The 22,950-nt window shown below is 43.7% G+C and overlaps 1 protein-coding gene across 4 annotated transcripts in view; it reads right to left on the bottom strand.

Annotated features, from left to right (window-relative positions):
* Positions 1–22,950, bottom strand: part of LOC146839642 (uncharacterized) — a 766,602-nt gene that overhangs the window by 62,686 nt on the left and 680,966 nt on the right. The window contains exons 14-15 of one of the 4 annotated variants that reach the window (XR_014981114.1): positions 15,389–15,637; positions 12,484–12,584 (exon numbers count right to left, since the gene is read on the bottom strand). The exons of 2 other annotated variants lie outside the window; for them this stretch is intronic. The gene's annotated coding sequence lies outside the window, so the exon portion shown is untranslated. The remainder of the gene's footprint in view (positions 1–12,483; positions 12,585–15,388; positions 15,638–22,950) is intronic. One more of the 4 variants, XR_014981115.1, reaches the window with a different exon arrangement.

Raw genomic sequence — 22,950 nt, 5'->3', positions numbered from 1 at the left:
TTTTTTAAACATTTTTTTAAAAAAATCTTCTATTTTTGCACCATTAACTCTGTGAATTCACAAATCTATTGCACCATTTGCACTAATCTCAAGCACCTTATAATCAGCGCTCTGCCTCTTCAAGCATAACATTGATGACATGCAGCCCGTAACAAACATTTATATTCATGCGTAATTTTGCACAACTTGGGCAGCTAACAAAATGTGTTCTCTCTCTTTTTATGGTTTTATCTTTGCAGTAATATTTATGGATTTTATTCTCTCATGATTTTGCATAAAGCAACAACATTTATGTTGTTATAATCAATATATTAAGTGGCATAATGGATCATTGAGATAAACCTACATACATATATATAGTTATATTTGTCTCCAATGAAACTGGATTTATCCTGTTTAATGTGTACGATTGTATGTACGTTTGTATATATGACGATATATTTATATTGCTGGAAACCCCATAGATGAGTATGAATAGTACATCAGGCATTTATGCAATTATTGAGACAATATATGCAACAGTAGCTATTTTGTTTAACGAATATTGCCCATTGATTTAGTATATGCATTTACGCTTACAAATGTTTTAATATGCTGATCTAGTAATAACAGTCTTAGCGCTAAATAAGGATTTTGTTTATGTCTATTATCACATGATCTGGTGAAAAAAATGCACTAAAAAAAATGAGTTTACACGGATATAAAAACTGTTGGCGGACTGCATTTCCGCATGTGAACAAGGATACTGTGTTATCCGAAACGCGTCGAAAGCTGTTTATTCAAATAAAGACCTGATCTTGCCACGGAGAAACTTGGTGTCCGTATACTCTCTCTTCACTGTTTGCCGGACGGGAAGCGGGAAGAGTTGGAAAAAATGCTTCGGATATATATATATATATATATATTTCAAAAAAATAATTGAAAATTAAGATTGCAAAAGTATTTGGAATTTAAGTGTACCTAAGCAATGCAAATTAACCAATAAGGAAATTCAAAATTTAAAATTCTTGTAAACGACGCATGTCCGCCATATGCACCACTGATACATAAATATTTAAAACAGCTATGTGTATCAGCGGCGAACAGACACGAATCTGCTCAAGCTGAGAAGAAATCCTTCAAGGGTCAAAGATGTGGGGATGAATGAACCCCCCTGCTTAAGGGTCATTTCACTAAACATCCGGTCCCTCCAAAAACATAACCTAGAAATTTTTATGTTACTTCAAGAGGAGAAACCTGATATCCTCGCAGTGACAGAAACATGGCTAGATGAGGCTTCAGGCCCTTATATAGTGGCCTCCCTCCCCCGGTAATATGATGTGCTGACGTACAACCGACAGGGGAATAAGAGAGGGGGAGGGGTCGCAGTGTTCTGAAAAAGGGCACCGTCTATGGAGAAGATAGTGGAGGAAAGCCTTGATGGGGCGGAGGTCCTGGGGATTAAGATTGGTCTGAATTCATTGTGCCTGATAGCGGTGGTGATCTACCGCCCTCCGCGGCCTATCCCGCTGTTTAACGATCTGTTCCATGAAGTAATCAGCGACCTGTGTGCAAAGTACTAACAGATTCTTGTCCTAGGCAATTTTAATTATCATTGGGACTCCATACCTAGAGATTGTGTGGCTAGTGGGTTCGGGGACAACATGACTATGATAGGGTTCAGATAAATTATGGAGGTCCCCACCCACGAGATGGGCCATACCATAGACCTGATCTGGACTACCTCCTCATCTACGCTAGTAACAGAGTGCAGACCCTGTAGCTGTTCAGATCATTATCTGAACAGCTTTGAATTCTTGTTATGCAGCTGACTGGATCACCCTTCCCCAGTGTGGAGGCCGGTATGGAACTGGCATAAGATAGAGGAGGGGGGCCTGAGGGTAGCACTAACCAAGACGGGTGACCAAGAGGCACAGTCTGACGATCTGGATGTGGGTTCTGAGAAACTTACTCATCGGCTGAGGACAGCTATTGATGCAGTGGCCCCCACACGAAGGGAAACGATAGTGGATAGAACAAAGGGTGCCCCTTGGTACACCGAAGAACTGAGAAGTGGGAAACAGGCTCTTCGTCAAAGCGAAAGGCACTGGTGCAAATCATATGCACCACTGGCCCGGGAAAACTAGAATTAGCCCTCTACAAAGCATCTCTGACTGCCGCGAAGTCTGCATACTATGATTTCAAGATCAGGGAAGCCACTGACACCCAAAAGGAGACGTTTAACGTACTTGGGGAGCTGAGTAAAAAGAAGGAATTGAGGTCATTCGCTAACCAGGAGGACTGCGATAAGATACAGGACTTCTTTTTAACCAAGGTTAGAGAGATCATTAGGGAAATAGGCACTACTTGTATTAGACAGTGTCCTTTCCCGGTGCTTGACCCACCAGACTTTGAGGGAGGTACACTGTCTGACTTCCCCGCTCTCGATTTAAACAGTTTAGTCCACATTATGACTAAAGTAAAGTCTGGGTCACTGGAAGACCCTTGCCCTCCTAGGGTGCTCAGACGGTCCTCCCAGTGGTTGGGCAAGAGATACTGGCCCTATTGAACTTGTCCTTTGCAACAGGGAAGGTCCCACACAAATTCTAGGAAGCTATGATAACGCCCCTGCTAAAGAAAGCATGGCAGACCCGAAAAATCTGAAGAACTTTCGACCAATTTCCAGATTGCCATACCTGGCTAAAGTGCTTGAGCAACATGTGCTCAGAGTGCTCTCATCCTTCTTGGAAGAGCATCAGCTGCTACATGCTAGGCAAGCAGGATTCAGAGCTCACAATAGCACTGAGCTGGTGATGCTAGATGAGGTGCGGACAACAGCTGATAGGAAGTCCCCTTCGGTGCTGATCCTATAGGATCTCTCAGCAGCGTTTGACACGGTGAACCACGTACAACTGGTGGATCGTGTCTGTCGGCTGGAAGTCACTGGGACAGTCCTCCAATGGATTGCTTCTTTTCTGGAGGGTCGGTCCCAAAAGGTCCAAATAGAGGAACGTAAATCTTGTCTTGGTGCCTTGCAATGGGGAGTTCTGCAGGGCCTGCGCTGTCCCCCCTGCTATTCAATATTTACCTTCAATCTCTGATAGCAGCATTGGCTAAACTGGACTGTCAGATATACAACTATGCCGATGACACTCAACTAATTGTCCGCATTGATAATTCTTCTCAGGCACAGCTCAAGGTACAGAACATCCTACGGTTTACAATGAACTGGATGACTCTAAACTCACTCAAAGTAAATCCAGATAAGACGGAGGTCCTTGCTACTGCTACAGGGACTAGCACTTGGTCTAGCCTCTTCTGGCCACAAGAGCTTGGCACTACTCCGACACAGGTGCCAGCAGTGAAGAGCCTCGGGATCAGGTTAGACTCCATGCTAACGATGGGTAACCAGGTAGCTGCTGTAGTGGGGAGTTGCGTGGGACTGATGAGGCAATTAAGGAAACTTGTACCCTTGCTGTCCTTCGCTATCTTGCGCACTGTGGTGTCGGCTCTAATCCTGTCACACCCGGATTATGGCAACGCAGTATACCTACGACTCCCCGATAAACTTCTGAGGAAACTTCAGTTGGTCCTAAATGATGCAGCGAGACGGATCCTTAAATTGCAGAGAAGAACACATGCCACACCATTGCTACAGCAGTTACATTGACTCCCTATTAAGCAGAGGGTCATGTTTAAGGGCCTGTGCATCGCACATAAGGCTATGTATGGAGCGTCGCCTAGCTACATTAAAAACTGCCTGAAGCCTTATGTACCTGGCCGTTGTCTTCGTTCATCAGGGACTCACCTGCTGGCCTGTCCGCGCTTCAGCAGAACCACCTTGGAGGGTCGTGCCTTCTCGGTTAGGATCCCCAGATCTGGAATAAATTGCCAGAAAGTCTGCACGGGTGAGAAAAATCTCCTTTCATTTAGTAAGAAACTTAAGACCATCCTGTTCACCGAATTGTTTGGATAAGTTCACCCAATTCTGCCATCTGCAAGTGTTAAGACATCCCGGGTTCACGGTAACAGCGCTTAGAGACCATTGGTGATTTGGCGCTTTACACATCTAATCTAATGTAATCAAGATCTGCGCGTGACAGCGTACACTCCATGACTACCTAGCTTAAAATAAATAGCTGCCGTCCACCCGGGAACCGAAGTAAAGTAAAGTACCTGCAAGGAAATATTTCCCAGGGAGGGTTCAACGTTTTGAGCTATCCTTCAAGTAAGTTTGTCGTCCGGTTGCTGAGCCCCCCTTCACCAGGAAATCCCATAAGGTCACGTCTCACAGGAAATCGCTTGTCGTCATGTTGCACACTGTAGGAGTCTTCCTGCGCCAGTGCCGCTTTGAGGAAATCTTTTGTTGACCAATTGGTGGGAGATGCACGTTAAGCACTCAGCGTCACACAGAGACACAGCGCAGAAGCTTTCAGTGCTCGACGTCACAAAAGGGGCAAGTCACGAAAAGCAAGATGGATCTAAACAGAGGCACAGGTTCTGGAACTCAGCTCCTCAGCTGGTGAACACTGGTGAACCCCCGTTTGATTTGGTCTACAAGTGCTGCTGTTCTTGCGGATTTGAAGTTCTCAGGATTGTCAGTTCTGAGTGTCAAAGAAGAGGAATTTGCCACATCGCTGAGGAATTTACCACATCACCTTGCGGAGACCGATTTATGTGAATTAAAACTCAGGTCATATCGTTTGCAATTTTGGGGGCTCAAGGGGTTCTCAGAGGCACCTTACTGTTAGAATTTAACTGTGGCTTGTTTGGTGGTCATACCTGATCAAGCATAGAAACTGCCTTTGTTCTTCTGTGGTGTACTCAGCCTCTTTGCCGACATTCTGCCTCTGCATCAGTGGAAGCTGGGTCATCGAACCTTGGAGCTGCAGGCGAATTCCTGTGGCAGAGACTTGTGGGGTGCATGTATACTGACGCGGGTCACGTTGCGTGATCTTGCATGGTGCCATCTTGGATGTACCAGCCTTGCGGGGATTACCTATTTAATTTGGGTAAATTCATAGAGAAATACAAATTGTGTTATCACACCAGCGGTTCCACTGGTTGAGGAGCAACAGCAACACGCGGTGATGCTCAGCTGATTTCGATTGTTTGGGCCGTGCATGGTGATATGCACTCCTCAGCAATCAAATTGTTACATCGGGTAAATCTACAGCAACACGCGGTGATGCGCACACCTTTACTTTAGATTTGGTGACATTCAGTATTAGTCTACTTCAGTGAGGTAGTGAGATGCACACCGGCGTACTCAAAACTTAAAGTCATGTACTCTTTTTGAATTGTTTTGGCGTGCAAACATGATTCGACATTTAGTATTAGCACACAGTTGGCACCTTTATCGACATTGAGACCACTGAAGTTGGAAGTTTAGTTCTCACAAGGAGGTTTATACTACAGCTATTTGCCAAGGTTAACTAAGGTGTAAATATTTTCCTCTGCACATTGGTTAATTCTTACAGTGAAGTAGTCCCTCTGTTGGGTGAACAAATGACACTGTAATATCTGTTTGGTTTACCGTATTATAAGACACTTCCCAGACATGGCTAGTCAAACTTTTTCTTTACAAATACCGCAAACCTTTTGGTCCGCTGGTGGAAATCATTGCATGAAATGGACAGAGTGGAAAGCGTATTTCTTGAATTTTATACATACTATTGATGAAGATGGGAAGATGACACCGGAAAGGAAAGAAAGGATTTTATTACATTCTGTTGGTCCGGGGTGACTGAAAGCGTATGAGGAAATGACAAAAGCCCTTGGTGGGGGGTATGTTAATGTATTTGATGATATTGTGAATGATTTTGATAACTATTTTGCACCAAAAGTGTGCATATGTATAGAAAGGAACAAGTTTCATAGGAAACAAGAGGTGAATGAGACTGTAGATGAGTACATATCTGCTCTTAGGAAGTAGGCTGCTGATTGTCAGTTTGATCATCTGCAAGATCAATTTATCAGAGACCAGGTGGTGATGCATGCAAAATATTCTGCCATTCAGGAGAGGTTATGGATCAATGGTGATGCTGATTTGGAAGACAATTTAGCCATCGTTAGGAAGGCTGAAAATGTCTAGCTGAAGTGCTAAATTGCTCAAGCAAGAAGCTAGAGAGGTGTCGGAAGAGGTTGTCAGTTAAATCAAAGCAAAAAGCATGATAAAACCCAAGAAAGAATTGGTTAAGAACCAAGATTCCGTTAGAAAAGGGAATTTGAGATGTTTCCACTGTGATAGTGCATCACATTTAGCATCTAGCAAATCCTGTCCTGGCATTAAGCAAATGTTTTACATCTGGGGACGACTGTGCATATGCGCATTCATATGCTTAGTCCTCCCAAGAGTGACGTAGAGCGTAGGGGGTTTTGTTTTGCCATGGACGAGCCTGGAAACTGGAGGAAACAGCCAGGAGGAGGAGGACAGACTGGGCAGGGCACGGCACGGCAGAGAATCACTGTGGCCAGGTAAGTCTGTGGTGGCCATGGGGTGGGTGGCAGGGCAAACTCCGCTACACCGCGGAATCTGAGTTTCTGCTGAACTCCATGTTCCCAGCGGAGCACAGAGTTAATAAAACTCTGCAAACTCTTCTGGCGAAGCGGAGTTCGCCACTCGCCCTTTTTATCAGGAATCTGAAGCTGTTTCTTATACATTTGTTGTAGAGCCTTAAAACTATCCATCTTGTCCCCTTTGAGGTTTCACTTGGCAGTGCGTGTTTTCATAGAGGAGTCTCTTGAGATGCGTTTCATCAATATAGCATATTGCAGTAATAATTAGCAGGTAGGGAGGTAACAAGGTAACAAGCAACTTCTCAAATATCTACAAAGCCAAGTGCGACCCCTTTTTTGTGCTTATACTTTTCATCCCTCTTGCATCCCTCTTGCCTTCTCCATCTTGACTCCTCTTAATCTCCTCTTAGTCTCTGTAATCAGAAAACAATGCCGAGATTATTGCTGGAAGGTTTTCAAGGTGGCCCAAGCTGCATCCCTCCTGGGGCTAGACCTAGTGTCGCACCACAGGTCGCAAAATAGATTATAAGTATCTCCCTTCTTCTCGTTTTTTTAGCTTTTCCAGCTCAGATATTCTCTCTCTTTGTTGTACGTTACAGTCCATCTCTGGACCCCCCTTTCCCTTTCTTTTCCACTCCCTTGCTTGCCCTTCTCTACTTTCCCTTTATCTGTCTTAAATTGATTTAGTTGCCATTAATTGCCTTTGGCTGTCTTCGCATCTACATGTAAGGTTGTTGTCGCAAGAAGGGACCATTTAGCAAACTCCCTTCTTGTCCTTCCTTTGATGAAGCGAGTAGTAAAAGAGTTATAACAAAAGTTACTGTGGTCCCAAAAAAAAGGGGGGGGGGTGTTGGAGCTAGGGACACCTGAGGAATCCGCACCAATAATAAGCGATAGTGTGCAGAACATGGTGCTCCAGCGTGTCACAACGTTAAAGGGTATGCTCAGACGTGAGTCCCTTGCTCACTTTGCCACTGGATTCAAGCAAGCCTGGTTGAAGGCGGCTGAAATGCCAGAAACCGGTCCTAGAAAGCTTGTTTCCGGTCCAGGGAAGGCATGGCTTGGCAGTTCGGGCTGGACTGTTCCCATGAGGCACAGGGTCAGACTGATTTGCATATGGCCATGTCTGAACTGGGGTGGCAGAGTGGGCTAAAGAACGGTGATGGATCAAACCCAGATCTGTTGACTGGGTGTGAGTGTTTGATTGGTTCTGATGCTCCGTCCATCACCACCCCCTTTTGTACCACAACGTTAAAGCGTAGCAGCGAAACCGATGTATCCTGTTACTGTTTTTTAGGTCTCGCCTGATCCAGCGCATGCGCTGGTCTGGCCGAGACATTTTGTATACAGGCTTTTCAAAGTGCTGCCGTGGCCTAAGGCTTCAGTGCACGTGAACGTGCACGCGCGCAGCGCCATGTGTCTTTCCTCCGCAGCACGCGATCGCAATCGCGATCACTTTCACTTTCGCGGCCGCGGCCGCGTGGCCAAAGCTTGTGTATTTTAATGCTTTTTTTATTTTAAAGCTTTTGTAGAATCGTAATCTCACTTTGGCGGCCGCGTGGCCAATACTTGTTTATAGGTATCAGTTGTTCATGCTGCACTTTACCATGCTGCTTTCTGTTAGTTTCTAGTTGTAGAGTTCCACGTGGAACCTTCGTGTGGAGGTTCGAGTGGAGTTCGAGAAGCCAGAGAGAGGGACGGTTGAGAGGGAGAGAGAGAAGGAGGGAGCTGGCACTTTGTATGTCCGTGTGTCCTGCTGCCTAAATAAAGAAGTAACTCACCTTACGGACCCATCACTTCTTTTCACTGGTGACGATTGGCCAGCAGGACGTCCACATTTGCAACGACGGAGCCCTGGACGGCGGAGCCCTGGAGATCGTCAAGATAAGCGGCTTCCGAGTGTCCCACGACGTTTTGAAGCATCCGGACAGCATTGATGCCACAATAGCGGTGTGTATCTCCACAACTTTGAGGTACGTGGCGGCAATAAGGAAAAGCGAGCGAGTCCTCGCGTGCAGCATTCGCGCCCCTCCTCGATCTCTGCGTATGACGTATTCATACGCTCAATACGCTTTAACCGGAACTTCCAGCGCGTTTACTCGTTGCTTAGCAACGCGCGCTTAAGTCAAACTTTCCGGCTTTAAACGAGCAATAGCGCATTTCTGACACAGCGATGCGCACGCTAACATATTGAGGAGACTATCTACACACTTCATTTTATTTTAAATAATAAGGAATAAGGAAAAAAAATAAAAAATTGCCAGCGAAACCATCATTTTCGATCATCCTCGTATACAACTATATTTTATCCAGTCTTGACAAGATACTTTTAGCTCCCAACCATCTTCTTTTTATTCATTTCTAATTGCTCACGCAAACAACTGCTGACAAAATGCAACAATCTATATCTGCTCCTCCAGCATTTTCTCCAAGCTCATCTTCTCCTGAATTAGACTGGGAGAAATGGAAAGAAAGCTTTGAGGCATATCTCGATGCTCTTGATGGCGATTCCTTCACACAAAAGAGGAAATTTTCAAGTTTTAAGGCACTGTCTTGGATCCGAAGGTCGCACCATTCTTAAACATACTACAAAAGTGGTAGTTTTTTTAAGCGCAGATGAAGGAAGCGGAGACGAGGCTCATGGTGCGGAAGATCCTTATTCTACAGCTATCAAATCTCTAGATAATAGATTCAAAGCATGCAAGAACATAACACTACAAAGACATAAATTTAGGAAAAGAGCACAACTTTCTTGTGAATCTGCTACCACTTATGTTGGCGCATTGCGTATTTTAGCAGAATCGTGTGATTATAAAAATGTTGGAGAAGAAATGATAAGGGACCAGATGGTAGAAAAGACTAAGAGTAAAAAGGTTCAAGAAGCTCTTTTAAATAAGCCTAATTTGTCCCTACAGAAGGCGCTCGAAATAGCCACAAGGATTGAAAGTACTTCTTCTCATTTAGAACAAATGTCCATCTCCAGTTCAGAGAGTGAAGCACAAGCAGTCTCTTCACTGAAAACCAAACCAAATTCCTTCTCAAAAGATAAACGCAAAGAGAAAAAGGATGGACAACGTAACACTGATAAAAATTCCAGAGCTAATAAACGTTGGCAGTGTTACCGTTGCGGGAGCAGTTCCCACCTGGGCAATGCCAGGTTTTGTCCTGCTCTCAATAAAATCTGCAGCAAATGTCAAAAGAAGGGACATTTTGCAAGTGCTTGCAGATCTAATAGCAAGACGTCTTTGAGCCAACCCAACACGTCATCCACAAAAAAAGTTATGAACATTGAACAATCCTCGGACACATCGTCTTCTAGTGAAGAAGAACAGATTTGTGCACTGTTTGATGCCCAAAATGCTGATGTCATTGCTATAATTGAGTCAGAGGCTAAACGACCCATATGTATGCTAACTGTAAATGGTGTCAACATCAAAGTACTGGCCGATTCTGGGTCTCCATTTACTTTAATTTCAGTCAAAATTTGGGAAGAATTGTTCGAAGCTAAAGGCCATGTTTTGAGACATTCGTTAGTAAAACCTATAGCGTATGGTGGTAAGAACATAAATGTTATAGGTGAATTTGATGCTAACTTATGTTTTAAGGGTAATAACGCTAGTACAATCGTGTATGTTGCTAAAGATGACACATGTCTTTTGAGTTGGAAAGACCAAGGTAATCTGGGAATTGTGTTAGATCCAAATGACCCTGAACAAGTAATATTAAAAGAGGACTTAGTTCTAGTACATGCACTTACGGATGAAACATGGGTGAATACTCATCCTGAGATTTTTAATGATAATCTAGGGTTAATTAAAGGTTTCAAACACAGAATTAAGCTAATTGAGGGAAGCAAACCTGTGGTGCATAAAGTTCGGAGAGTACCATTGGCCCTACGTGAAGCTCTCAAAAAAGAACTTGACAAACTCTGCGCGAGTGATGTCATCGAGCCCATAGAATCTTCGTTTTGGCGCATAAGGCCAATGGTTCTCTTCGCATGTGTGACGACCTTCGAGAGTTAAATCGAAACATTTGGATAGATCAGCATCCCTTACCAAACATTACCGAAATGACCAGCACCCTCAAGAATGGGAAAAAGTTCAGTTTGTTAGACATGACCTCAGCCTACCACCAGGTTGAGTTGCATCCTGATTCACAGCATTACACTGCTTTCATTATCCCTGAAGGATTGTTCCAATTTAAACGTATGCCATTCGGTCTTGCATCCGCTTCGGCGGTTTTCCAAAGAATTGTCGAAAGTATGTTTAAGAACATTCCCGGGGTGATGGCGTTTCAGGATGACGTTTTGGTTTATGGTTCGGATCAAAATCAACATGATGAGACGTTGTCTAAAGTACTCACTACTCTAAAAGAAAGAGGTGTTACCTTAAGTGTGAGCAAATGTAAAATGGACGTAGCTTCTGTGGATTATTTGGGGTATAGGTTATCTGAAAAAGGGATCGAACCAAAAGATAGCCTAATCAAAGCCATAGAAAATTTCAGTATTCCAATTGACAAAGATCAATTGAGATCGTTCATGGGACTCATCGAGTTTTATGCTAGGTTCGATCCTAATTGCTCATCCAAAACTTTTCACATGAGGAATCTTCTTAAGAAAAGTGTCATTTTCAAATGGTGTGAGGAATGCAACAAGGAATTTCAGATGATTAAACATGAGGTTGCTCATGCTATTCCTCTGAAACCTTTTGACATTAATGATAGGACCATATTAATGACAGATGCTAGTCAGAAAGGTCTTGGCGCTGTATTAATGCAGTGCAGGGATGGAAGGGAGGATGTTGTAGCCTTCGCTTCAAGAAGTCTTAAGGGTGCAGAAGGAACATACTCGGTAATAGAGCGCGAAGCTTTAGCTTGTTGGCGGGGAATTGTTCACTTTAAGCACTATCTATGGGGCTCTAAATTTACTGTGAGGGTTGATCACAAACCTTTAGTACAACTCTTCACTACTAAAGGAGGGGAGAGGGCAACACCCCGTATTGCGAAGTGGCAATATAGACTGTTGGAACATAATTTTGATGTGGAGTACGTTCCAGGAAAAAGGAACATAGTGGCGGATTGCCTGTCTAGGTTGCCAAATAGTGAGGACATAAAAGAAATAGAAGAGGTGGAGGAAGGAGATGTATTTTGTTTTGCCATTTTTAATCCATGTAGTGCTATTTCAGAAGAAGAATGGAGAGAGGCTTATGCCGGTGATGTGGACATCTAGGAGGTAATGAACACGATTCACACAGGATGGAATAATGGATTATCTCTTAGTGATTGTATTGGTAAATTCAAACATATTTTTGATGAGCTATCAATCATTAATGGTTTGTTATTTCGTTCCACTTCTCTGGTAGTTCCGACAGCTATGAGGAATAAGGTTCTTGCTCTGGCTCATGAAGGACATATAGGGATACGTGCTATGAAGAGAAGGATTAGGGAGCAATTCTGGTGGCCGGGTCTTGACAAACATGTTGAACATTTTGTCAGGGATTGTATGCAGTGTGCTGTCAGCGACAAAACTCAAATTACTGTTCCCAGTCCGGTTCAGGCTATAGAAGTTCCTTCAAAACCGTGGTCCAAATTGGCCATTGATCTCATAGGTCCCTTAAAGTTGTCGGATCATGGTGTGTCAGACTATGGTATCGTGGTCATGGATTATTACAGCCGTTGGCCAGAATTAAAGTTTGTGAAGGTTCCCACATCTTCTTGTATTATAGAATTCTTAGAATTTCTTTTTGCAAGAGACGGTGTTCCTGATGAAATTGTTTCTGACAATGGCGGCCAGTTCACCTCTTCGGAGTTTGGGGAGTTTTTAAAATTCATGGACATAAAACATACCAAGACTTCTCCTTATCACCCTAGGAGTAATGGCTTGGTGGAAAGGTTTAATAGGGTGATTAAGGACAACATTCAACTCTCTAAGGCTAGTGGTCTTGATTGTAAAAAAGAACTTAAGAACCTGTTATAGGCTGTACGTACCACTCCAAACTCGGATACAGGAGTTTCTCCTTTTGTTTTATTCAGAGGTCGGATTCCCTCTTCTAAAATGTTGAGAGGATGGATGGGGGTGTTTAGCATGCCTATAACAAAATTACAAGAGGTTGATAAGAATAGTCTTGATGCTCAAAAGAAGTACATTCAATCTAGCACAAGCCAGCTAAATGTTAAAGTGGGAGATTGGGTGCGTGTTAAATGTTCCAGAATTTTACCCAAAGGTTCATCTAAGTTTTCTCAGCCTCAACTTGTGGTGAGAACAAATAAAAGTACAGTACAATTGGAAGATGGAAGGTGGTGGAATAAGGGCAAGATTTCTGTTTCTAACCACCGCAACTCATCTTGTATCAATTGGCATGTTACTGATTCTAGCCAAACTAGTACATGCCTAGATCCCCATCTTCGTGAGCATTCGTCCAGGTCAACAAAATTGCCTTGCAAATTTCGTGATTATGAAATGTATTAATGAACAATGTGACATGTTAGAGCTTGGTTTGTTATTCTGTTTTAGGGAAACATAGATGTATGTAATTTGTTTTAAACTGTATAGGGGAAAGATGTGTTAGGTTCTAGTTGTAGAGTTCTACGTGGAACCTTCGTGTGGAGGTTCGAGTGGAGTTCGAGAAGCCAGAGAGAGGGACGGTTGAGAGGGAGAGAGAGAAGGAGGGAGCTGGCACTTTGTATGTCCGTGTGTCCTGCTGCCTAAAAAAAAGAAGTAACTCACCTTACGGACCCATCACTTCTTTTCACTTTCTAACATTAGTGGATTTGTGTTTTGCTTTTGAATGTCAAACTCATTATGATCAAACATAACGATAGCTTGTGCAGTATGTGTTTTTCTGTTTGTTCTCCAGAGATTTGAAAACTATCGTAACTATGCCATGACCTATCTTCGGGTCTACCAGAGTACAAAATCAGTTGGTGATTAATCGTCTGACCACAAATCATCAGCAGACCTTATTCCCATTACCTAAAGCAGTAACGCTTTAGTACCTCTGTCGACCCTTCATGGTTTGAAAGCATAACCTTTCAAGCTGATTACTGCCAAGGCAGCGGCCTTTCATTATACGCTCACGATATGGTTGAAACATTTTCATTTAGTTGAGTAAGCAATTAATTTTTTGCAGAACTTCACATTATGCTTGTTTGCCATTAACTGACTGCGTGCAATATTTACTTTAAGCGAAAATATTCGTAAGTAAATCTTTTGGCATATTTCTACGTCTTTTGTTTGAACAGCTGTTGGATAACTAGGTTATTTATTAGCACTAATAGATAAATGAGACAGGTTTGGCTTGGTATTCAAAGTCAGCTGGGTTCCTATAAATTCCTCTCTCATGCTATTATGACGTACACGCAATATGTGTTTGACAGAGATACAATTGTTTCTGATTCCTAGCAGGTTATTAAGTTATGCGATTGGAATTCTTCTTATGATTGAGACATTCAGACCACTGAGCCAATTTTGTGCGAAGCATTTTAGGCTTTTCTGGGTCATTCGGCCTCCCTCTTGTCATTCGCAAGAATACTGATGTGGATAATGTGTAACTGTTTTCCTTTGTGTTGTTAGCTTGTTATAGATGGGCAAGGAGGCAGGGGAATTAAGTTCTTCCCTGTGTTAAGACTGTTCCAGTGATGCCTCTGCCCTTTCAAGTTTGTATTGCAGGTTTTATACGGGGAAATTTGCAAATAAGCTTGTTAGCTTCTCAAATAAATCTGACGAGTGTCATTATGTTTTCCTGCACTTCCATCGGGTCTTTTACCATCAGCACATTGTGTGCACTAGTAATACAATCATTGGCAAAGACAACAGGTCTGACATTAGCTGACATTTTTTGCCAATGCACACTGCTGCACGCCACAGACTGCTGCACGCCACAGACTGCTGCACGCCACAGACTGCTGCACGCCGCACACTGCTACCCGAAACACTGCTGCACGCCACACACTGTTGCACGCCACACACTGCTGCACGCCACACACTGCTGCACGCCACACACTGCTGCACACTGCTGCATTACTCACTGCTGCACGACACTGCTGCACGCAGCACACTGCTGCACGCAGCACACTGCTGAACACCGCTGCACGCCACACAGTGCTGCATGCCTCACACTGCTACACGAAACACTGCTGCATGCCACACACTGCTGCACGCCGCACACTGCTGCACTCCACACACTGCTTTTATGCGAGTTTATGCTACTGACAATGAGCTTGTTAGCTTCTCAAATAAATCTGACGAGTGTCATTATGTTTTCCTGCACTTCCATCGGGTCTTTTACCATCAGCACATTGTGTATGCACTAGTAATACAATCATTGGCAAAGACAACAGGTCTGACATTAGCTGACATTTTTTGCCAATGCACACTGCTGCACGCCACAGACTGCTGCACGCCACAGACTGCTGCACGCCGCACACTGCTACCCGAAACACTGCTGCACGCCACACACTGTTGCACGCCACACACTGCTGCACGCCACACACTGCTGCACGCCACACACTGCTGCACACTGCTGCATTACTCACTGCTGCACGACACTGCTGCACGCAGCACACTGCTGCACGCAGCACACTGCTGAACACCGCTGCACGCCACACAGTGCTGCATGCCTCACACTGCTACACGAAACACTGCTGCATGCCACACACTGCTGCACGCCGCACACTGCTGCACTCCACACACTGCTTTTATGCGAGTTTATGCTACTGACAATGCCTTGTTTTAAAACCAAAACATAAATAAAAGGCATTGTAATTTTACAATGCCAATAGCTCAAACTCTTATAAATGCGAGACCTATTGCATTGCAAATGCTTGTTTAAGCTGAAAGGGGTCAGATACAATCTATGGCACAGCTGGAGACTTGAGATACTTCCAGGCTTACCGGACCGCAGAGTTTAAAATCCTGATCCGCAGCTGCCGCTCCGCCGATCTGTAGCAGCGGATATGCTTGCCCAATTCGCTGCTCCTCAGCACTGCTCCTTAACAAAGCGGCTTGGTTTTTCATGCACTGCCTTGCAGCTGCAGCTTGCCACGATTCGTCCCTCAAAGAAAGCCTCAGACAAACCCCCAACTGCGGCAACCATCAAGTTCTATTCCAGGAGCTGAGGCACGGCCGCCATCCCGCTGTCTCCTAGACCGAAAATAAGATAGCAATGGAGCATGACGGGATCTTCTACGTGGCCTTCCAGTTCCTTGCTCTCGCCACCTACCCTTAATGCAGATTACTTTAATACATGACTTTGCTTGGCATAATATCAATGAGGAAGAACGGGAGAGACAATAAGCATTAGACCAAAATTTAAAAAAGTATTAGAGTTTTTGACACGTGATTGGCCCAGGAAAACAAGGGTTCTGTTGTTTAGGGGTGACAGAATTGTATTTATTTTATTTTATTTATTTATGTGATTTATAAAGCGCCCAAATCACCCCCATCGGGGTATCTCGGCGCTGAGACTGCTTGTGACCGACCCAGGAAGATGATTCAGAACAGTGTCGTTTTCAGCAGCTTTCTGAGGCCAGAAGGTTGGTACATTGGCACAGCTGGATGGGAAGTTGGTTCCAGTATCGCAGGGTAAGATGGGAGAAAGCTTAAGCGCCCAGGCGGGATAGTTTAAAGCGCGGAGGAGTGCTTGGTGACTCGATCGCAAGGGCCTGGACGGTCTGTATCTGACCAACTTTTCTGTCTGATAGCTTGGACCCATGTTGTTTAGGGATTTGTACGCCATGCAGCAGACTTTAAATTTGATTCTTTTTTTCACTGGGTGCCAGTGCAATTTTTGAAGTAAAGGAATGGATGTGGTTCTGGGAGGGGCATTGGTCACCAAACGGGCTGCAGTATTTTGAACTACTTGTAGTTTATTAAGGGAGGTTTCTTTTGCAGAAATCAGCAGGGCACTGCAGTAGTCCAGGCGGCTAATGATCAGAGCATGGATAAGGGTTTTACGTGTGGATAGTGGTAGGACGGGCAAGACCCTTCGGAGGAGACCGAGAGTGTGATAGCATGTCCCGGCAGTAATGTTCACGTGTTCCTCTAAAGTTTCTGGTCTAATCGTATCGTAGATTTTTCAATACCTGTTTAGGGGGAGGGGCTAATCTTAATTCCCCAGGCCACCAGCTGGGGGACCATCTGACTGTATCTTCTCCATACAAAATCTTTTTGGATTTTTCGGTATTCAGCTGAAGGAAGTTTTCTCTCATCCAATGCGCAATGCCTTTCATACCCTCCGAAAAGGTGGATTGAATGGTGGGGTCGGATTTATCAAAGGAGAGAAGAAGTTGCGTGTAATCGGCATATGATATTGGAATGAAGACTAACTTCCTTAGTAGGCAAGCCAAGGGGGTAACATAGATGTTTAATAATGTGGGACTCAAACACAAGCCCTGCGGAACCCCCTTGGTGACTGTGGTGGTCTGAGAGCGAAAAGATGGTTTGGGTTCTATCGGTTAGGAAATTGGTCAACCATTTTAAGGCCTTCCCCTGGATGCCTATGAATTTCAGATGTTTGAGCAGGATCTGGTGGGAGATGGTATTGAATGCTGCAGATATGTCAAGCAGCATCAAGAGTACTGCCCGACCATTGTCCGCTAGCACTCAGATGTTGTCAGTGACTTCCACCAGCGCCGACTCAGCACTGTTCCTAGGTCGGAATCCGGATTGTGAGTGGTCTAGACGATTTGAGGTTTCAACAAACTCAGACAAATGCCTGTTTATGTGCTTCTCTAAGAGTTTGCTGTGTAAAGGGAGCAGAGAGATGGGACAATAATTAGAAAAATCTTCCGGGGCGGCTTTAGGGTTCTTCCTGATGGGGAAGGAAGTGGTTTCGGAGCTGGATGTCTGGTCGTTGAAGTTGTCATAGAGGCCCTTGAGCTTCAGATGGAAGTGGGATCCAAGCTTTTTGCAGAGGTCCTGGGAAGGGGTGATGTCTGTGGTTTCGCTGGGGCACTTCCTGGATGATGCTGAAGAGTTCCTTGAGTTGCTGGAGTTTGCAAGGATCTTGTTTTGGATGAAGGTCCTTTTGGTGGATCTGATGCATTGGTGGCATTCCGTCATGGCGTTCTTGTAGGTGGTGCAATCTTCTGCCTTTTTGCTGTTTCTCCAGCACTTCTCGAGACATCTGCAGGTGCGTCTGGATTCTTGGAGGTCGGCGGGGAACAAGGTGGCCTTCTTGGGGTTCTGTCTGTCGGGGTTACGTAGGGTTAGGTAGGATCACTAGATGGGTACCTCTTTCTGATATTGCATACTAATGCTTTGCCTATAATTGTTGGACCATGCTCAGTGATACTTTGGGTGTATGAAGCTTTCTCACACCCCTCTGATTCCCTCAATACCCCTGAATCTGAGGCTTGGCTGCAGCACACACAGCCTCCAGGTAGAACCCCCATGTATGTAGCCTTCTCAAACATCCCCCTTTCGTTATAAAATCCCTAAACCTGGGGCTTGACTGCAGTAACACAGTGCTTCCAGGCAACACGCTTATATAAGTGCAGTATGTTAGTTTTGCAGCAGTTTTAAGTTCTTCTTAGAGTTTCTTGATGCTCAAAGGTGTCTAACTTCTGATATTTATATGTTTGCCTCATCTTCATTGCTTGATTTTGCTTGCAAGAAAGTGTCACTCATTGGACCGATTATGATCTTGTTCGTAAAGCATTTCTACCGAATCGGTATCGTGATGCTTTCCGAATGACTCGGATCGGGGGATTCTGACCGACCGATTTGGATGCATACGGATGCTTCTGGATACGATTCGGTTGGACTCCCATCGACTTCAATGGGAGCCTGTGTTCCGAACTAATACACAGTCTCCCATCGAAGATAGGGGTGGCTGGAGACAATTGTGCACCCTGTGGTGGGCACCCCATGGTGCCTGCCACACTTTTCATGGTTGGGAAGAAGGAACCCATGGGTGCGAAATTGAGGGCCCCGGGTGAAGGGGGTCTGCTACGGACCCCTACAGACAGGTTCTGACAGCTGTTTTGTTCCAGAGTAACCGATTCGGAACAGCTCTCCGAATTGGTCATCGTACTCACTCGCTCGGAAACTGAGTCCATAGAGCTGCATGAATTGGTTCCGGGAAGGCTGAACCTGTCCGCATGCCTTTCAGAACCAATTCGGACAGCCCTTACGGTTTCCTGGCAAGGCTTCCAAATCATATTAGACAAGCCCGAATCCGATTCAGAGCCCTTCCGAACGAGATCGTAATCGGCCTCATCATTGTTGAATGTCACTCATTATTACACTGAAATTCTGAAAATTACACACGTAAGCAATCTGAAACCTTGGCAGCAATGATGATGGTTATATGACATTTCCATGGGGAGCACGCAGTATGAAGTTTGATGGCACAAAAGAAAACGTGAGAGTCAGGGGGTGGGCACAAGGATGTATGGAATAACTCTGGGCTCTATGTATTGAAACTGAAACGGACCAAGATTCAGAAATATCATTAAGCTGTTTTATGATGGCTTTAGAGACATTGCAAGGGTGGCCTGTGAAGTGAAATAAGGGGATGGGAAAGGAGAATGAAAGAAATTGGAGAAATGGGGAATACTCATGACTGAGGAAGTTGAAAGAAAAGGGATTGTCATTAGATATGTTTAAATGAAAGAAATTGGAGAAATGGTAAAAACCCATGAGTAAAACAAAAATTAAAATAAGAACTTTTGAACCAGATATTTTTTGACAGTGTGAATGAAGAGAGATATTTATCAGGATGAAAAATGAAAACATAGTAAAGCTTGAGATAACTGTAAGTAAGAATCTTTTCCTCTTGCATGTACTTAACAATTTGCACAGTGAATGATAATAAGAATATAGAAATTTACTAGCTGCAATCACTCGACATAAGATACAAAGAAGGGAGGAATGCACAAGAATGAGTCCTGTTCAGATAAGGGATAACAACATTGTATAAACTAGGTAATCTCAGATTAATTGGCAAGAAAATCGGATTGTTAAAACATTTCCAAAGTGTGAATGGTTTTATTTAAGAGTAAAAAAAAATAAGAACTATAAAGAAAAAGGAGAAAAAAAGAAAAAATTAACAAAAAAATGTACAGCAGTTAAAAATGCAAGCTTTTTATCTTGTTCAATGTATGGATTATGTATAAAAAATGTTTATACCCTGATGAAGTCCATATAAGGGATGAAACGTGTTGGCTGGTCTGCCAAAAAGAGATCTTTTGGATTCAATAAAAGTATATAAATAGAATTGCAATGTTTGAGGACTCATTCTTACGAGAGAAAAAAAGGAGAAGAGAAAAAAGACTTGGTTGACTAGGAATGGGAATAAGAGTGATTACAGATGCAAAAGATTAAGTGAATTAGAATTAGGACACATGTTGCCTTCCTGTTTTTGATAAACCTTTGTGTGAAAATTGAATTCTGAAAGCAGTTAGAACTCAAAGAGTGAGCTCCAGATCAAGGGAAAAGGTGGGACTTTAGCCAGTGCACTCCAAGGATCACTAGTGCTTGTTTTGTGAGTAACTCTTCTTGAATATAACTAAACAAAAAAGAAAGTATGTACTTTCACCTGTGTTGCCTTGTCTTTAATAAAAAGAAAAGTAAAAAAAAAAGGAAGTAATGTACTTTCATCACTATATGGATGTTTGAAAGAGAGGGGGACACAATTGCAACATTCCCTGATCTAACAGAATTAGTTTCACAGGTACCATTGGCATTGTGGTCCATAGGTGCAAATAATGTGGGCTTCCTTTCCTGGGTGGAACTCAAAAAGGTGAAGGTCGACCCTGCTGTAGAAGAAATCCAGAATACCTCAGTATCTGTTAAAACTTAAGGCCAAGGAAGAAATCCACCCTCTAATACCAGATTTAATTAAGAAAGGGTAGTAGTACATATTGGTAGTAGGTTTAATACCCTGATTCTCCCAGTACACAATGCAGGGAAAGCCAAAGTGTACAGGTTGGTCGAAGATCTTAGGGTTACTAATAATGTGGTGATCCCAAGTGTCTCTGAGTTCTGTAAACTACCTACCATTCTCTCCGGGATCCCTGCCAGCCCTCAATGTTTTACTGTGGCTGTCCTTTATTTTGCCTCCCCTTCAATCCCCCAACATGAGGAGAGTCAGTGTCTCTTCTTCACATTCTGAGGGTCTCACCTTCATGGACCCGACTCACTGAAGGATTTATAGGGGTCTTCTTCTCAATCTCATAAACCTTAAAGAAATGAATTGGACATGCTGGGTTTCCCCTGGGTGTCTACTCTAATTTAATATGTAGACAATTCATTGTTGGCATCAATTACTCTAGATCAGTCCAAAGTCTACCCCAAATTGGCTAAGAGAGAGCACAGTGCTTCAAATGAAAAATTACCGTTCTGACTATTTTGAGTGCAAACTGTTGGCTATGAACTTTTCGTAGGCAATCATTACTTGCTCTTTGAACGAGGTGGAGCCATCCATAAGCTGCCCTTCCCATCAACTGTCTTACTTTTACATACCTTTTTTGATATGGCAGGGTATTGCACACAGTGGATATTGGATTATGCTGAAATGGGCAAACATTTGCAAAATATATTCAATAAGATACCCCTGAAACCTTTCAGTGGTGTAGTGAAGCTGAAAATGCATTTATGAAAATCAACCAAAAGTTCAATTCTGCAACCTCTTTAGGGATTCCTGGTTATATTTAAAGCTTTTCATTGCCATAAATGAAATATCTTAGCACTTTGGGTGTTCTTTTAAAGCAATGGGAACCAGAAACAGCTGATAATTATTCCTCAGTTTTGAACTCTGTCACAGCTGGTCTCCCCCCATCTTTTATGGTCTGTGGCGGCTGCTGTAAATCTTGTTAAAGCTTTGAAAATGTTGGGTTGAGTTCCCTGTTGTTGTCTGCCTCTCATAATATTTTGATGCTGTGTTCTGCTTTGAACTCTGCTTCCTTAATGCCCGCTTGTGAGGATGGTGATCCACATAACTGTTCTGGCCACTGCCCATGTCACAAAAGCTTGTCCTGATTTGCTTCTCAGTGACTATGGATTAACGTATTTTGTAGATGGATCTTGTCTCAGGAACGATGAAGGTACCATTGTCACTGTTAAGCTCATCACTTCCGCTCACTCTAATGACCTAGCCAAAGAAGACTCTAATTGTACACAAGCTGAAAGTATGCATTTGAAGTGATGCAGGATCTTGGGTTCCTTTGGATGCAAAGACGTTTCTTGACCTCAACAGGTAATACTATTAAGAATTTGTAATACGTTCCGAACCTTTTAAATACCTTGCAGTTACCAGAAGGTAGCAGTAGTGAAATGCACTGAAATGCACTGCTCAGCAGCACCCACCTAAAGTTGTTTCAAAGGACAATGCCCTATCCCAATCAAATGCTAAAAACACCACATATCCTAAATATGTTCCTATGCGTGTTGTAGGAACAAATCTATTTCTTAAGCCCACTTTAAAGGATTTACCGTAATTGCAAGAGCAAGCCTCTGAAATTAATATGCACAACATTTATATTTATATGTCTTAATAGTAAAACCCCAAAATTTACGTTTTTACAGTGGAAAAGCTAGCAGCCCTATTAGTAAATACAGGATTGCATACTGACATCTCGGCTGTGCTAACTTCTGAATAGGAATACTAAATTTAGTATTTCGAGGGATCAAATTAATCGTTGCATTATATCCAACTTGATTGTCAAGTTAAATTTAACCCCTTCTGTGCCCATGACGAGCTGGACTCGTCATGGGCCGCGGTTGCGCTGTGCCCATGACGAGTCCAGCTCGTCATAAACCCCGCCCGCTAATGCAACGGCCGGCACAGGGCGGGGAAAGGGCGTGGCACACAAGGGGTTAATGTAACTTTTGAGTATATGCAACTTTTAGAAAGTTTCCATTGTGTTCAGTGGCCATTCGCAGATGCTGGCCACAAGACAGTTTTCTGCCCTCCTAGGAAGAAATGTGAACGACTCCCAGGGGTGTGAATGCAATAGGCCTGCCAATGGAAGAGATACCACCTCTCCCTGGCAGGAAGCCACACATTGTGTGAGGCCAAAAGACGATCTTCAAGCGGAAGCCATCATTGAATGGCAAATGTTGACCACACATCACATGGGCTACTCTTTTGTTTAAGGTAAACAGGCTTACAATGGGGACGGAGAGGGGAATACAGTTGCCAAACTATTTTCTAGCTGGTGTGTTACCCTAATGTAGCCAAGCCACTAGGGGTGGGCAACCAAGCTTTAAACACTGAGAGAGGGGTTCAGCCATCTTGGAGGTGGCCAGAATTGTGAAATGGCTAGTTGCCACACATTGCAGAAAGTTGTCATCAGGGGGAAAGGGACCTAGTATCCCAGTGGCTACTAACCGTCGCAATACCCAAAGGTATTTTTTGGGCATACATATGGCATCACTTAACACCCACACCACAGATCACATCTGAACTGGAGTGAAGACCGAAGAAGGACTGCCCTGCTGCTCAATGGACC

Source organism: Triturus cristatus, chromosome 4_1 (assembly GCF_964204655.1).
Source record: "Triturus cristatus chromosome 4_1, aTriCri1.1, whole genome shotgun sequence".
Classification (NCBI taxonomy): domain Eukaryota; kingdom Metazoa; phylum Chordata; class Amphibia; order Caudata; family Salamandridae; genus Triturus; species Triturus cristatus.
The sequence above is the reverse complement of the archived record's forward strand: the minus strand, read 5'-3'. Positions and strand labels throughout refer to the sequence as shown.